This window comes from Stegodyphus dumicola, chromosome 2 (assembly GCF_044657685.1).
Source record: "Stegodyphus dumicola isolate Sdum_Otavi_A_Nest chromosome 2, ASM4465768v1".
Lineage (NCBI taxonomy): Eukaryota > Metazoa > Arthropoda > Arachnida > Araneae > Eresidae > Stegodyphus > Stegodyphus dumicola.
The window spans coordinates 11,703,522-11,719,117 of NC_140769.1; the positions used below are offsets into that span (position 1 = coordinate 11,703,522).

At 31.1% G+C, this 15,596-nt stretch overlaps 1 protein-coding gene across 2 annotated transcripts in view; it reads right to left on the reverse strand.

Moving 5' to 3' along the window:
* The window catches only part of LOC118183162 (uncharacterized), a 62,149-nt gene extending 47,405 nt beyond the window's left edge, over positions 1–14,744 (reverse strand). Inside the window, exons 1-2 of one of the 2 annotated variants that reach the window (XM_085810445.1) lie at positions 14,609–14,744; positions 11,628–14,311 (exon numbers count right to left, since the gene is read on the reverse strand). The gene's annotated coding sequence lies outside the window, so the exon portion shown is untranslated. The remainder of the gene's footprint in view (positions 1–11,627; positions 14,312–14,608) is intronic. The other variant, XM_085810446.1, reaches the window with a different exon arrangement.
* Positions 14,745–15,596: the final 852 nt, after the last annotated feature.

The following is a 15,596-nucleotide window of genomic DNA, read 5'->3' on the forward strand; positions in this document are numbered from 1 at the left end:
TGTATATATAAGTAAAATACCACTGACATCACGAGATCTCTGAAACTATACACCCCATTATTTCTTTAAAATTATTAAATTGTTACTGTATTTGACGGCATATAAGACTCACTTTTTTTCCTAAATTTGTTCTCAAAAAAGTTACCTGCATCTTATACATTAAGGTATTTCCCCCACCTTCTTAGCGAGCCTTTGTGTTGTAGTGGTCTGCACGCTCAGTGCGTAATTGAGAGGTCAACGGTTCGATTCCTGGCGAAGGCGTTGCATATTTTTCATCTTTCCTGTTTCCAAAATACCTAATGTCTCTACAAATACAAATGACATTTAAATGATAAGGTTAATAATAACATTTATATTTAACTGTTGTCATAAGTTTCATGAAAATAATATTTTTTATTAAGAGGAATAAATTATTGTGATGAAAAATAAAAATGTTATTATTTATAGAAATTGCCATATATAAAAATTGAAGGACAAATAATTATAATTGATTAAAAAATTTGATAACAAAGATAATAACATTTATTTTCATGAAACTTTTGATAACAGTTAGATATACATAAACCTTACTTTTATGTTTGCAATTATTTGTGGTGTAGGCCTACTGGGGATAATGGGGATGCATCCCAATACACAGTACCTCATGGGTGATGTGGAAGTCTGTATGTGACAGATTCACTGACTGGCACTATATTTTTCGACTCTAAATTTAAAAAAAAAATTACAGTAATTATTAGTTTGAAATTAGACATTTCATCCATGTAAGATGTCTAGGTTCATATTCAAATAGATAGTATGCCCAACAAAGCGAGTGGATATCAGCTAGTGTATTATATATATATATAGTATAGTACAAAATCTAAAATCTAGATACCTTGATCTCTATCAATTTTTAGCCTAAAGGCCCATTTCTAGTACTGTGTACGAACGTGTTGCGTCAATTGAAGACACGCCTACGGCATCCGTACAAGCGTTTCCACTGCCGCGTGTCTGTAGATTATTTTCATTTTCCGCCGCTAGGTGTCACTGTAATATTTTGGTGCCAATTAACCAGTTCGCAAGTTATGAAGCTGAACATCTGAATTTTTTCCGCTTAAGCGAGTATTGTTTATTTTGGATTTGATATGGATCCTGACATAAAATGCAGAAAAGTTTTGTTTCTTTTACTTTTAAAGAAATGGGGCAGTTATGAAAGGAAATTCCTTGTTATTGGAAATTTTTATTTTTGCTTATGAACTGTGAAAGTAAAGTATGCTAGCAATTTTTAGATAAGTAAGGTTATAATGCATATTATGAACACTAATTGCATAGAAGCTGAAGTAAATTTTAAAAATTTCTTTGCATTTCTAGAAGCCTTAAATATTAAAGAAATAATATATATATTATTATAACTAAAATGTATTGTTCCTGAGAAAAATAAATAAATAAAATAATAAAGTTGAATGAATTAAAAAATAGTTGGTACTTTAAAAATACAGAGCAACTGTAAAGAAAGGTTCACAATATTTACACAAAATTTGCAATGCTTGTAAACTACTGACGGCCATGTGAGATTGTATATTTTTAAAATATGCCCAAATTTGGGGAGAAAGCAGGTAATATATCAAATTCTAGCATCGATTTCTTCATTTTTAATTTCTTCAGGCTCATAGCTGGATAATTTATTAGAAACCTTGTTTGTTTTAAAATGCACTATGGGAAGTTATATTTTATGCATAATTCATAAAATATTATTTTTAATTGAAAAATTTTTAATTCATATTTCTTTTTATAGAAGAAGTTAAAAAAAATAAGCTTTTTCTCTCTATACATGTAAACATGTACACACATTAGGTAAAGAAAATGGAAATATTTAATTAATTAATTCCTGAGCTTCTGCTGGAGAGGACTGAATTTAAAAGCAATTGTTATAGTAATTTTTTTAAAAAATGTTTAGGGCATTAATACTGTCTCATGTTAATTGTAGAGCTGGAAATATCCCAAAGTCTGAGCACATGAATGTACATTCACATAAAAGTGAAACAATATATATATATATATATATATATATATATATGTACAGGGTATGCTTTAAATTCGTATTATATAATTTTCAAAATTGTTTGCGGGGAAAATTTAAATAAATAAGGGCATAAATAAAACATTGTATTTAATGCATATAATAATAGAAATAAATTATAAAACACGAATATAGATCAAATTGGAACAAAAAGCTAAGAAAGTTGCAGACAGGATCGAAAAAGCATATGGGATTCGAACTCACGACCCCAAAGGTTAAACCTCGTTACTCTCAGCTTTACCATTAAGCTATCATGACACGTGAACGATGTGCATATTTTGGCTTATATACATCATCAAGTAAATGAGTTCTTAAAACTAAATTTTGTGGTCCTATTTCAGTTTGCTGTCATCTAAAAAATTCACCAGAGTTACTTCTTCAGCTTCTAGTACATTTCTTTTAAAAACATTATCTTTTAAAGTGGCGTTTCAATTGAAGTTAAACAGGCTGCTAAAAATATATCCCATGCGCTTACAAATTATATGTTAGCCAAAAAAGTATCTTTATAAATAGAGAAATACAAATTTAATATACTCCTTAATGCAGTAGAATATTTAAAAGGCTATCAAATTTAATTTATTATTAACGCTTTTAGTTTTTACCTATTTCAAACGAAAAAAATAATAAATCTTTTAATCATATCATATCTGATTTGCTATAGCAGTTTGATATAGTCAGACGTTCATTTTTATTAAAGGTAAATGTGTAGGCAGAACTAGGAAATAATTGTCAGAACAAATTTTGCTATTTCATAAACTTGGAATTATAATTTGTGCGCCTGACTTTCTTGAATGCCTGATTTTATCTGCAATTAAGTACTGTTATTGCAGTTATCTTATTTTTCTTATCTTTCTTAACTAAATTTAGCTGATTGCTTTTTTCAGCATGCGGATTTCTCGCTATAATATTAATTCAGAAATAAGTATTTTTTATCAAAACATTCTTTCCCTCAGCGAGCGTTCATCACTGCTTCTGCTGCCATTAATTTTTGGTGATAACACCTGATTGCTCCTTTTTTATCACGTGACCCAAATGCATTCACAGCCATACAGATAGAAGTTGAACATCATCTATCACCGCACATCGACCGGATTGCAGATGTCAATCAAAGTGAAGTCGCTCGTTGATTGGAAAAACGCATACGCACTACAATGCATATACAGCAGTAGAAACGGGCCTTTAAGAGGTGTTAGCGCAGAAGGGCTATAGTCTCAAAATGGCGTTTTACATTGGTTCACTATGCATGTCTGTTTCACTTTTAAAATTGTTGCTGCCAAATATTATCACTTTGTATTATATTTAAAGAAATTTAATAATGAAGAAACTGTGTGAATGTATGTATGTTTCTCGCACTGTTCAAATTTTGAATAGCATAGCCTTCTGCCCAAATATGGGCATCGGGAAGCCCGAATTTGGAATTGGTTTTATTGTCTATTTCATATTCTGTAAAACAAATTTTTGATTAAAAAAACTCAACAATTTCAAAGTGAGCAGTAACAACACTGTAGGGAATAAAACACTTTTATCTCCAACATAGACTGTCTATCAGAAATTCTAAAGTTATGCTGTTTTTAAATATTTTTAGCTCAAATGCTCTCGAAGCGTGTATGTGTCTGTAAATTAAAAAGTGTCTGTTTGGGCATAATATAAAATATGAAAGCTTTCAGATTTTTTTTGAATACAAATTCTAGAAGTGGACAGTAATAAGGAAAAGCAAGCATGCCATAGATGCAATTTTTATCTCAAATGAGATTTCTCTGTATCACTTTCAAACATCTGCAGGCTAAGGAATTTAAAGTGTGACCAATGACGATATATTCATTCGCACTGACCATGACCACACTTTCAGCCTTTGAATGGTTGTTTGTGCAACAGTTTTCCAGCTGAACTAAATAAGTTGAAGCCCTTAGATATGTATAGAGTCACTGAAATGTTTTGAGGTACAATTTAAACTTATCAGACCTTAGGCAGGGCTGTTCCTAGCGGGGGTACAGTGCGTAAAAGTACGCTGACGGCCGGACTCTCGTGATACCACGCCTAAATATTTTAAATTAATTGTAAGTACCTTTTACACAATTTGTCATATGTAAGTACTTAGTGAGTTTGAAATAAAAATTTCATTAACCATTGAGCATACTTTTTAAAATTTGGTGGCGGCAATCTTAGGAAAGTACGCGGGCAGCCAATGGCCTAGGAATGGTCCTGATCTTAGGTGTGTTCAGAGTAGTTTCCTTTAACATTAAGACAACAATTATGTTAACATTATTCCACATTATTTAACAATTAATATTATTAGTTAACATTATTTAACAATTAGGTTAACAATTCCTTTAACATTTAGATAACATTAAGACAACAATTAGGTCATTTTGCATTTTTGCAGCTGAGGATGATGGTTCGGTAAAACCATCGAAACTAGTCCTGTGAAAATTTGAAAATATAACGCTGATTTTTGTTGTTTGACTTCTAAATTAAGAGATTTTTTATAAGTGAATGTTTCCAAAGTTTATATGCTTTAAATTATTCATTTCCTGGAATCCATAAAAAATATGGTTTTATAGCTTCATCTTCAGAATGAAAACAATGGCCACATAAATTTTATTTTAGATTCATAGCCAAAGATCACACATTGCAAGATCAGAAAAATAGGTTAGATATTTTTTGATGTGTGTTTGTTTAAGAAATTCAGCTGTCAGTCTTTGCATTATTATGGTCAATCTTGAGTGCCCTAATATTCACTTCTTGGAGAATTTCTAGATGCCATTTAATGGTGTACATCTTATCTGTAACTGCCTTCTGTCCCTCTAATATGATGGCTGTGAGGCACTGGCGCCCTCTATGGAGAGCAAAGATAACAACGGCTGCGAAATGCAGATAAAAACAGCAAAACGGATCATGCGGAATTCGCTGAATGGTTTCAAAATAAAACAAAAATCTTAAAAACAGGCTTGTGAGATATATGAAAGATATCGTTGTTGTGTTATATTATTTGAATACAAACATTTTAAAAGTTTATTTGAGGCCAAATAGCAGATGAAAAGAACCCACAATCATACGACTAGTCCAGTTTGATCAGTCCTGTACTTCTGAAGAAAAGGCATACATTACTTGTTCTTTCACCATTGTTGGCTAAAGGCCATCTTCAAAGATCCATACTACTTACTTTCTTGATGTGTTGAAACATCAAAAGGTATGTTTCTTTCATCACTAGTAAAGGTTTTAGAAATAATGCCATGTCCATCATCATTAAATAATTTTAGAGTATGGATATAAAATAACTGATTACTCCTTACTGACCTGACACACTCCTGTTTTTGGTGTTCTGTTAATTTATGGGAGACCCATTGACAAACTAATTTTTTCATATTTAGTTCTTCATTAATAATTTTATGTATACCTGTAGATTTAAAGTTAAATACCTTTTGTATCATTTGTTAGGCACAGCAGTTATCATTGATTAATATTTTTAATTTGGATGACACATTTTCTGAGATTAAAGATGACAAATGAATTCTTGTATGTTCTTCATTCAAAAGAGAATTTAGACTTCTAGGAAATTCTCTAAAATCACCTGACTATAGTGTCATGAGATGGAGCATCATTTCTATGTGCTAGTTGTAGACCAGGAGAGACTAACCTTTTTAGGAAGAGTGCCACTATTTGGGGGGGGGGGAGGAAATTATGTGTGCTATTTTTCCTTTTCCAACATTTTTAAAAGTATAAAAAGATGAAAAAAATTTTATTTAGAGGCTGATTATGGGATTTTATGCAAACAGCATATTTTTTAATGCAAGTCTGAGTGGTGGAGATTTAAAAAATAATATTATAAATATAAACTTAGGCTTTATAGTTGTTATACATTTTTAAGATTTACTCACAAGGTTGTGTATAAAATAAAAATGAATACTTGGAACATTTAATTCGAAATAATTATTAAACAGTCAGTACTTAATTATTGTGGCTTTTGAATTTGTAGTTTTTTTAAATCAAGTCAGTTATATAAAAAATAGTTCTTGAAGATTTTTTCACAAAATTTTAATTGCATATCAGTTAATCTTGATTTCATCAAGTCATAATAGAAAACATTTGTTCTCAAACATATGTTGATCCAAATTGCAACAGTATCTGACAGCAAAATTGTGTAAACTTGAAAATTTGTTTGTTGGTCTAAATTCAATTTAATTTGGATCACTTACAGTGTAAGTAAGTTCCTTATATTTGCTTTTCAGTGTAATATGCTGCTGTAGGTCCATAATTTTTATTTGGATTTCCGGTAGGTAACAATTAACCTCTTCCCAGAGAGATTGAAAAGGATTTATGAAAAGATATCATCTAGAAAACCACCACGGCTGTTCTCTGAAGAATATCTATTAAAATTACAGTTTCTATGCAAAAACAAGCAATTCGGCCACCTGTCAAGAAGGCCGATTTTTCAGTGCACAAAACTGAAAGTTTACTTTTGGTCTCACTTTCCAAAAAGACACTAAAGGCATAGAAACTGACTTAATTTGTTGTGGATGCTATGCTGAGTCAATATATAAAATACTTTAATAACTTAAATGCTAATTCCAGAATGGATTAAGCATAATTTAGTTTTAAATAATAAAAGAAGGCACTACTTTGTTGTTGTGAACATTAGTTTCTCTAGATTGGCAACAAATTCAGTATTTTGCTAAGTTTCAACGTATACAAATATGGCTGCTATGGTCCCCCCCCCCAAAAAAAAGCTTAGCCGCATTTAAACAACTTTTAAATTGTTGATAATTCTACAACTATAACATGCAGGTTAACTAAAGGCATAAAATCCTTAACCGTAAGATTAAAACAACATAATTTAATCATTCTTAAACAAAAAAATGCACAATTTACAAACATATAGCAATAAAGAAACTGAGCTCAATGAGCCGAGTAACAAAGTGTATATACTATATATATATATTTATAGACTTTTGGTGCGGCCGATTACAACCAAAAAGGGAAGTGCACATGTTATAGCAGTCCCACATATAAAATTTCAATGTTCTGAGGCTATAAATTTCAACGTTCTGAGGTTTTTGAGTTATGCGAGATACATACGTACAGACCCCACGAAAAATCACTTCTGAATCCATTTTAATTCAGTTTTATAAATCATTTTGGGGAAAAAGAGTCCTTTACTCTGTCCTTACGTACAGATGTCACTCCAAAACATCATTAGATTGCATTCGATAGTGGTCAAAATGGATATTTTTGTTGAAATATGGTACCGGAATTTTTTGTGATTACAATACTTTATGTTGTACAAGGAAGTAAAAGTAATGTAAATTGTTTGTATTTTAAAAGTACATGTGCCAAACTCTTTTTCTCCCAAAAGATATGCAAACAGACATTGAGCTGTGGGCATAGTTAAATTATATATTACTCTCATTACATATAAAAGTGTTATTTTTTTAAAAATTAAGTTAATAAGTGTTTCAAAGTAAATTATTCTATTCCATTCATTAATTTAAAAGATGTATTCTTTTGTTCAGAAATATTTTGCCTGAGTTATAATGAGCTGGTATTCTCTTGCTGTCAAGTTTCATGTTGGTTCATGCAGCTTTTTTGGAAAAAAAAAAAAAAAGTTTTCCATGTGTTATCTTTTATTGAAAAAGATCTCCTATTTTTTATTTATTGAACTGATTATTTATTGATAGAGTCTAATTATGTTTGTTGAAAAACTACCAGCTTAATATTAGAATACCTAATGTATGCTTGCTGCAATATTTAAAAAAATATCATTACCTATTATTACTTAAGTCAATTATTATTACTTAAGTCCTTGTTATTACTTATGTACATACCATTATTATTACTTAAGTCCATTTTCTTTTGCAGTAGCTATTTACGTTTTTATTTTCAATTTAATATCTCTTTTTCAATGACAAAAGACTCTCAGTGAAAGAAACAAGTTCAATTAAACAACAAAAATAACAGTTAAATAGCAGTAATTATATAAATAATTCTGAAAGAATCTTAACAGTATTGTCTTTTATTGTTACACACCGGGGTGAGCTATAGGAGGCTAAAGTTTTTTTGTTAAAGTTGTTAAATTTGGGTTCAATTTGCAAGCTCCTTGTTCTTTCCCACCAGCGGCCGAGTGGCAAAAGTTGCCGAACGCTGACAGTTCGGTCTTGGTTCGAATCATTGCAACAGGCTGGCTGCATGGACATCTTTGTGGTTTTTCCATGTGAAACATATGTACAAGCCAGTTTCCTTTAGAAGACCTGTATGAGAGTATACCTACCCTTAAGCAGATAGCCCGCAAGTTCTTTGGAGTAATTAAATAAACCACACCAAATCCCTTGTTCTTTTTGTTTGTAGCTAGAAATTACTGATGTTGAATGTATAATTAATAGTTCAAACTCACTTGGATGTCCTGAAAACTACTTGAAAAAATCATTTAATTGCAATTTGTTCTGAATTCTAATGTTGGGAAAAAACTGGAAGTTGCAATCAAACTTCTAAAAAAATATTTTTTCACATTTAATTTGGCACACCCCACCTCATTGTTTTTATTCAGTGTTACAATTAGAAGATTAAATAGTAAACATTAATTAAATAAATAATTTGAATCATTCATCATCCTCCAAATCAGCAAGAATTAAATTACATTAGTAAAGATATAAATTTTTTTTCCTATTTAAAAACTTTTAACGGTTTCTGTTTTATTTTAAAATGTTTTCTTATTTGTGCTGAGCTATTTGCATTTTCTGTTTTTTGATAAAAATAAAACATTTTATAAATCATTTCATAAATGCTCTATTGTAAGTACACAGTAGAGAATTGTAAATGAAGTATTAAACTTTTTCTGTAGTAAAGCAAAATACAACTTTTGTACATCCCTAGTTACAGCTAATTAGATAAATCACATACAGGATGAAGAAACATTACAAAGCATTATAATCACATCATAACAGAAATTTGCAATCAAACACTTTTCAGCACTTGCATATGTTATGCACTATGTTATTGAACCTCAAAATGATATTTAAGGGTGATCAAGCCTTAAACTCTAATGATTATGCCAGCACAATCATGAGAAATCAAGAGGCATAACAGAATATATTTCGAACAATATTAATTGAACACATTCCATAACTTGTCATAAGTACGAACATTCTATAATAGTACATAAAAATGAGTGAAGTAAAGAATTAAGTGTGCTGTCTATTTCTAAGATTATACTGATGTGCAAGTTGAGGAGTGAGAGATTGACGTTGAACCAAGTGGGGACATTTTTCTTACTGGTCAATTGTGTTAAAATACCAGTGAGTTTGGCATAAGATGTCAATACATCCTACAAGTGATCATGGAATTTGATTTACCAGTATGCATTTTTCAAATCAAGTATTGAATTATATTTACGTGAGGAAATGTTGTTCAAAAGCATCAAAATCTTTAGGAGGGGATAAGTTGAATGCTTAAGGAAAGAATTAAGCAGTCTTAAAATAAAGAACCATGTGATATTTAGTTAGATTATTGGGATTCTTGGGATTTGGTTTCTTTTTTACTAAAAGCATGGGAGAAGCCCATTCAGTGGCATTTCAATGAATTAAACCAACTTCTTGCACCTCTTAAAGATCTGTTACTTGAGATTGCAATAAATATGGAATTTTAAAAGGGAAAATATTAACAGAATTTAAAGATCAGAAACAAATTTGTGGAGTAATCCTATCAGTGCAAACAAGAGATTTTAATGATTTGGAGAAAGCAGCATAATTGGACATCAGAATCTCTAATAAACACTGCTTTTGTTATGCAGAAAGGTGATTAAGATCAAAGTCAGATGGTGACAATTCCCATTTTCTCAGTTCTAAAATATATTTTGATGCGGGTTATGATATTGCAATCAGGTATAGATTTAATCTCAACAAATTCAATATTATACAGTCAAAAGTCATTAATCCGGACTCGTCGGGACTTCGGCGATTCCAGATTATAGATCATCAGTTTAAATCTGATAAGATGGCATGCCGAAATTATAAAATTAAAAATATGAAACCATAATTTATTAAATAAAGAACAATTATGATCTAAAGGGTGTCAAAATTTACAAAAAAAAAAAAGCTTAATATTTATTTGTTTACTTTATTAAACATTTCTTTCAATATAAGTTGTTTAAGTTGCTTCGTTTTGTATGTGATAATACTTTCTCTTTAATTCTATAAACAGACATAATTTTTTGTTCAGTTACAAAGTTCAAGTCCTATAATTGCTGTGTCGAGAATACCGACTAATTTGTCAATCGGAATTTTTTCGTTTTCAATAAACTCTGCGTCACTTTCTTTGCTATCGGAAGCGAATTAGAATGACGAGGAATTTGATTTAATTCATATCGAAGACGGAGTACATCGAGATGAAATACTACATTTAGTAAGGAATTATAAGCCAAATAAAATAAAAAATCTGCCCTGAAGATAAGGATAGTGCTGACAGATCAACTTCCAGTTCATTGCGCGCCGCGATGTCCCACCCCACCCACACACAGAGCAGCATGAAATTGATAAACAGATTTCGGAATGGTTAGATAAACAAAGGATATGCCTTTATCCATTTTTTGCAGCAATTCCACTTTTTGTTTAATGGACTTCGAAACATACTTTTGCTTTGTAGATTCTTTACATATTAGTAAATATATATCAGAAATTCTATTTGACATAATCGAGAGTTCAAGCTTACTTTTATAAAATTGCTCTAACAGTCTGCAAAAAATAATAAGCCGGATCCAATTCGAAGATTAAGGAACAACGCAATCTGCAACATTAACTGAATTAGATAATTTTAGCTTAGCTTATAACGTCCGTTATACATTAAACGCGCATTCGTAAACGTATTTTACACATGCGAACACGCATATTCGTAGCCGTAAAGGTCTTATGAACATGCGTCAACGAGACGCATTTGCAGAAAGTTTGTAGCTTTGAGGTCCGGATTATAGATCATTCCAGGTTATGGGTGTCCGAATTAACGATTTTTGACTGTATACAATTTGACCAATCTTCTGATCTTTGTTTAGATGAACAATGCTTGAACCAATATTTTTTATAATAAAGGAATTGTCATCAATAATGTGGATTGAAAGATGCAACTCAGTATCATGCTTACTAATATTCGGCTGAAAATCAACAGGCTGATTATCAGCATGACAATTATTAACTCTAAATGGATAATGGCTGATTCACCTGGATCTAAAGTGAATTTGTGTTTCAAAAAAGAATTGCAGTCTAATGATATAGCATGACAGATAGCATTTTGCATAGCATTAGCCACAATAATTAAAATCACATCAAAATTATTAAATTCAGCTATTGCATCATCAATGAACAATCCAGCCTTTTTTAACAGCAAATTGCCTTCTACTATATGACGATGCAAAATAGAGCCTATAACAATAATACATTCATTTTTAAGGAATCTAAATTTATACATGTCTATTTTTATTTTTAAAAACTCAGATTTACTATATTGTTTGCAAATTTAATATGACATTAAAATATAACCTTTTCAATTTTAGCAAAATACAATGGTTTTGAAAAGTTAATCTTACCTGAAGCAGCACCTTTACTCAGAAAACATGCTACTGCTTGTACCTGTTTTCCTTTGAATGTCTGGAACATCAGGTGTGAAATTTCCTAAATCTATGAAAACTTAAACTCTTAAATTGGTTCTGCATAAACAAGAGATGGGGATACATTCATTTCATCATGAAGTAGGATTCCTTAAAAGAAGATTACAAAAATAAAAAAAAATTTATTTAATTATTCTACTTATTAAATCTAAAAGAAAAAAAAAAAAAAAAAACTGCATTTTGGTTGAAATGCTTCTTTGAGGTGAATGAAATTTGAGGTGTCACTGTTAGTTGAAATAAGTTCTTTTTTGTAATTTTCCTTACGATCCCAGAAATTCATCATGCATTGAAAAAGCAGCAAAAAATACATGTTTACACATGCAATTTTTTTTTAAATTTCTGGTTATCAGCATACCTAAGGAAAAGTCACGAACTTGTTGCCATTTAGGATCTCGTTAGGGAGTGTGGACCTACATTTATATGGATATCTTTGTCTACTTGTACAATGCATTCAGTGCATTTTTGAAAATTCTTTGTCCTGCATATAAAACACATTAACTTCCCAGAGGTAGTTACACCAATTAATAGCTGTGTTTGGAGATAATTAATCTCATTTCTTCCAAACAGAACTATCAATGTAACTTTGCAACCCCCCCCCCAAAAATAACTAATCATAAAAATTAAAAAAAAAAAAGCTATTTTTAAAAGTGGAAATTAGGTTAGGTTATTTAATTACGGCAAAGCCTCGAGGGATATCTGCCTAAGAGGAGGGATGCCTTTGTGGAGGACTTTCTAAGAGAAACTGGCTTGTATACACAAAGTGCAAATTAACATGTACTCAAACACATGCCAAATAAACAGTTTTTGGTGACACATGGGGCTGCCACATAAAACTTTTCCTTTTCTATAAGTTTCCAGTGAGGGTGCTAATAACGTAAATGTTTTTTTTTTTTTTTTTTTACTGAAAAATGCATTTCTGTACTGTGTTGAACAAAATCTGAAAACTAAAAAAAACCCATATAGCCACAGAAATCTCCTCAAATGTGTGAAAAGAAATAACAGAAAAAGTAATCCTGTATAATTAAAGAAAATTACATCATATCATGCCAATCAGGAGTCATAATGGCAGTTTTGATATGAACTGAATTAAAAACTGCATCCTGGAAGCCATAAACTGTCTTAACTTTCCTTATGTACAGATTTAAAGTGTTGATATATGGCAGTGCAAGGATGTCATGTTCTTGCAAGTGTTTATATGCTTTTCTGATCATTATTTTCAAGAGCAAGCATTAATACACCCACTGAACTGTATACCTCATCTCCTTTCCACTAACTTTAGCAGCAGCTATGCAGGCTTGTACTGAAATTTGCTGTGTTGATGGCAAGCTTGATAGAATGTTCCCAGTGACATCTTTGTTTGCTCGTGCAGACGTTTGCATAACATTTTACATTTTTAAAGATTAAGCTAAAGAAGAAAAATAAATTACAATCTTAACCCTTAGCGCTCCGCTACGGAGCCATCCGTCATTTGTTTTGTAACTCCGTAGCCTCCGCTGCGAAGCCCAATTTTTTTAGCATGTTTAGGCTTAAGATTTTATGGAATCGTAGGCATTGGCAATTGTTATCTGTAGTTAAAACGTGCTCAGTCTCGCTACTGTTACGATTGAAACATTATTTGTCCCATTTTATGGTTAGCAACATGGAGAAAAATAATTATTGTGATGAGAATATAGAGTTGAGTGATAGTGAAGATGTGTTGATTTTTCATTGTTAGAAGATATTGTGGAAGACAATGTTGATTATAATTCCGACTCTTCGATTAGTGGTTCCGAAATTATACCACCAAAGAGACGACGAATGGTAGTTATTGAAAGTGAAAGCAAAGAGTCGCCGAAAGACTTAGATGAATGGCGCGATGTCGTGGAAGAATTAGATATTCTGAATAGAATACATTTTAGTGTATCGCCAAAGGTCATTGGGCCACAAATTCCTACAAATATCGTACAGCCGACACAATATTTCAAATTATTTTTCACAAACGAACTGTTAAATGAAATTATAAAAGAAACCAAAAATTACGCAGAAAATGTTCTAAAGAATAAAGAAATATCTAGTAATTCTATTTGGAAAATGTGGCGTGCCGTGGAAAAGGATGAGTTTTGGGCTTTTATTGGAGTTATTAACAATATGGGTACGATAACCCTGGCGAATATGCAGGATTATTGGTCAGTTAAGGAGAATAGTCACATCCCTTTCTTTGGTAAAATATTTACAAGAAAGATATTTATGCAAATATTCTTAATACTGCATTTAAAAACACTGGATCCTGCGAAAATGTGCCGGAGCTGCTGGTAGGCAGTGGTACAAAAACGTGCGGAGCCCTAAGAGTTAATAATGAAAGTATACAAAAGATTAAAAGACCATAATATACATAATTTTGATCTTTCTCACAAGACGAACATTCTTATGAACAATATTTTTATAACATGTTTTCATTATGTTATGTTGTTTGCACGTCCTTTTTCCTTAATTTCATTCTTTTGTCTTTAAGTCATTGATGATCCGCTGCTTTGTTTTCAATAGCTATACAGTTCTGACATGCAGTGGTTTTAAGGCCTCTTTTGACACCAAGAGATCCTGCACATGCAAGGCAGTTTTGTTTTCTGGAAATATAATCATTGTTTAACACAATATAGTTAATTATGTTCTCAATTAGGATATGCTTTTTTCTTATTAGATTTTAAACTACAATTTTAAGTACTAGAATAATGCCAAAAAATAACTAATGAAACTAAGCATTTTAAAAGCAAATCTGTCTATGTTTTTGTAAATAATATAACATTCTACTTCTTCTAAGCAAGCTGCTAATGCTCTGAATATAAGTAATGCAACTTTTGGAAATCAAAATCTGACTATCTTTCAAAAATGCCTACACAAAAAAATAATGAAAAGGTATTTACTATTGCAAAGAGCTCGTAAGCAACAGTGCTCTTTTTCATTGGCAATGGTTTTAGTGGTACATTGAAATACCGAAAATCCGCCGACCTGAAATCTGCAACTCCTGAAATCCGCGTTGCCTCTCAGAATATAAACATTCAGTTTATAGGTTCCGGAAACCGCAACATTGAGTACGAAGTATCGAAGAAAAAAATACTTACCAAATAATAATGAGTCAAAATGGAAATACCAAATTATTGATAGAAAAAAGTTAACAAAAATAAGATAAATTAAATAAGTTTTTTTCCTTCTAATCTGCATCAAGGTTAAAAAAAGCAGACGATTCACTCAACATTTTGTTCAAGTTCACAATTCACGTTGTTGTATTTCCTGAGCTTTGTTATTCCATTTCATGAGATTGTTTAGTGCTGCCTTTTTTTTATCCGGATATTTTGTGGACAAATTAAGAATATTTTAAATTTCAGCCCTTTTTAATACAATGACAGATAAGAAATGCACCCATGATTTTACTGCTTGTTACGTTTAACACGTTGCATTGACAGTAACACAATAAGTGCAAATTCTGCAAAAGATGGAAGCAAGTGCTACTCCTCGATTTATAGCAGAATGGTATGGAATTGCGACATGATTGTGTATGATATGTGGAAAAATAATGAAAAGCTGTTGAAATTTTACAGCAACAGTGATTCTAACACCGGAATCTGAAAACAGAAATCTTTGCATGAGGCGAAATCGGCAAACCTTGATGTTGTGTACATATAATACAATGAATAATATAATCAATTTATATATGTAATAATAATTTAATGCATATAATAAATTATTGCAATAATGTATATAATAATTTAATTAAATGTATCTAATACGCCTTATTCATTTTGCACTTTTAGTCCGAATATTATGCTTTATCTTTTTTGTTCTGAAAACCGCAAAATCCTAAAATCTGCACAACCTCTGATCCCAAGCTTTGCGGATTTCTGGAATTCTACT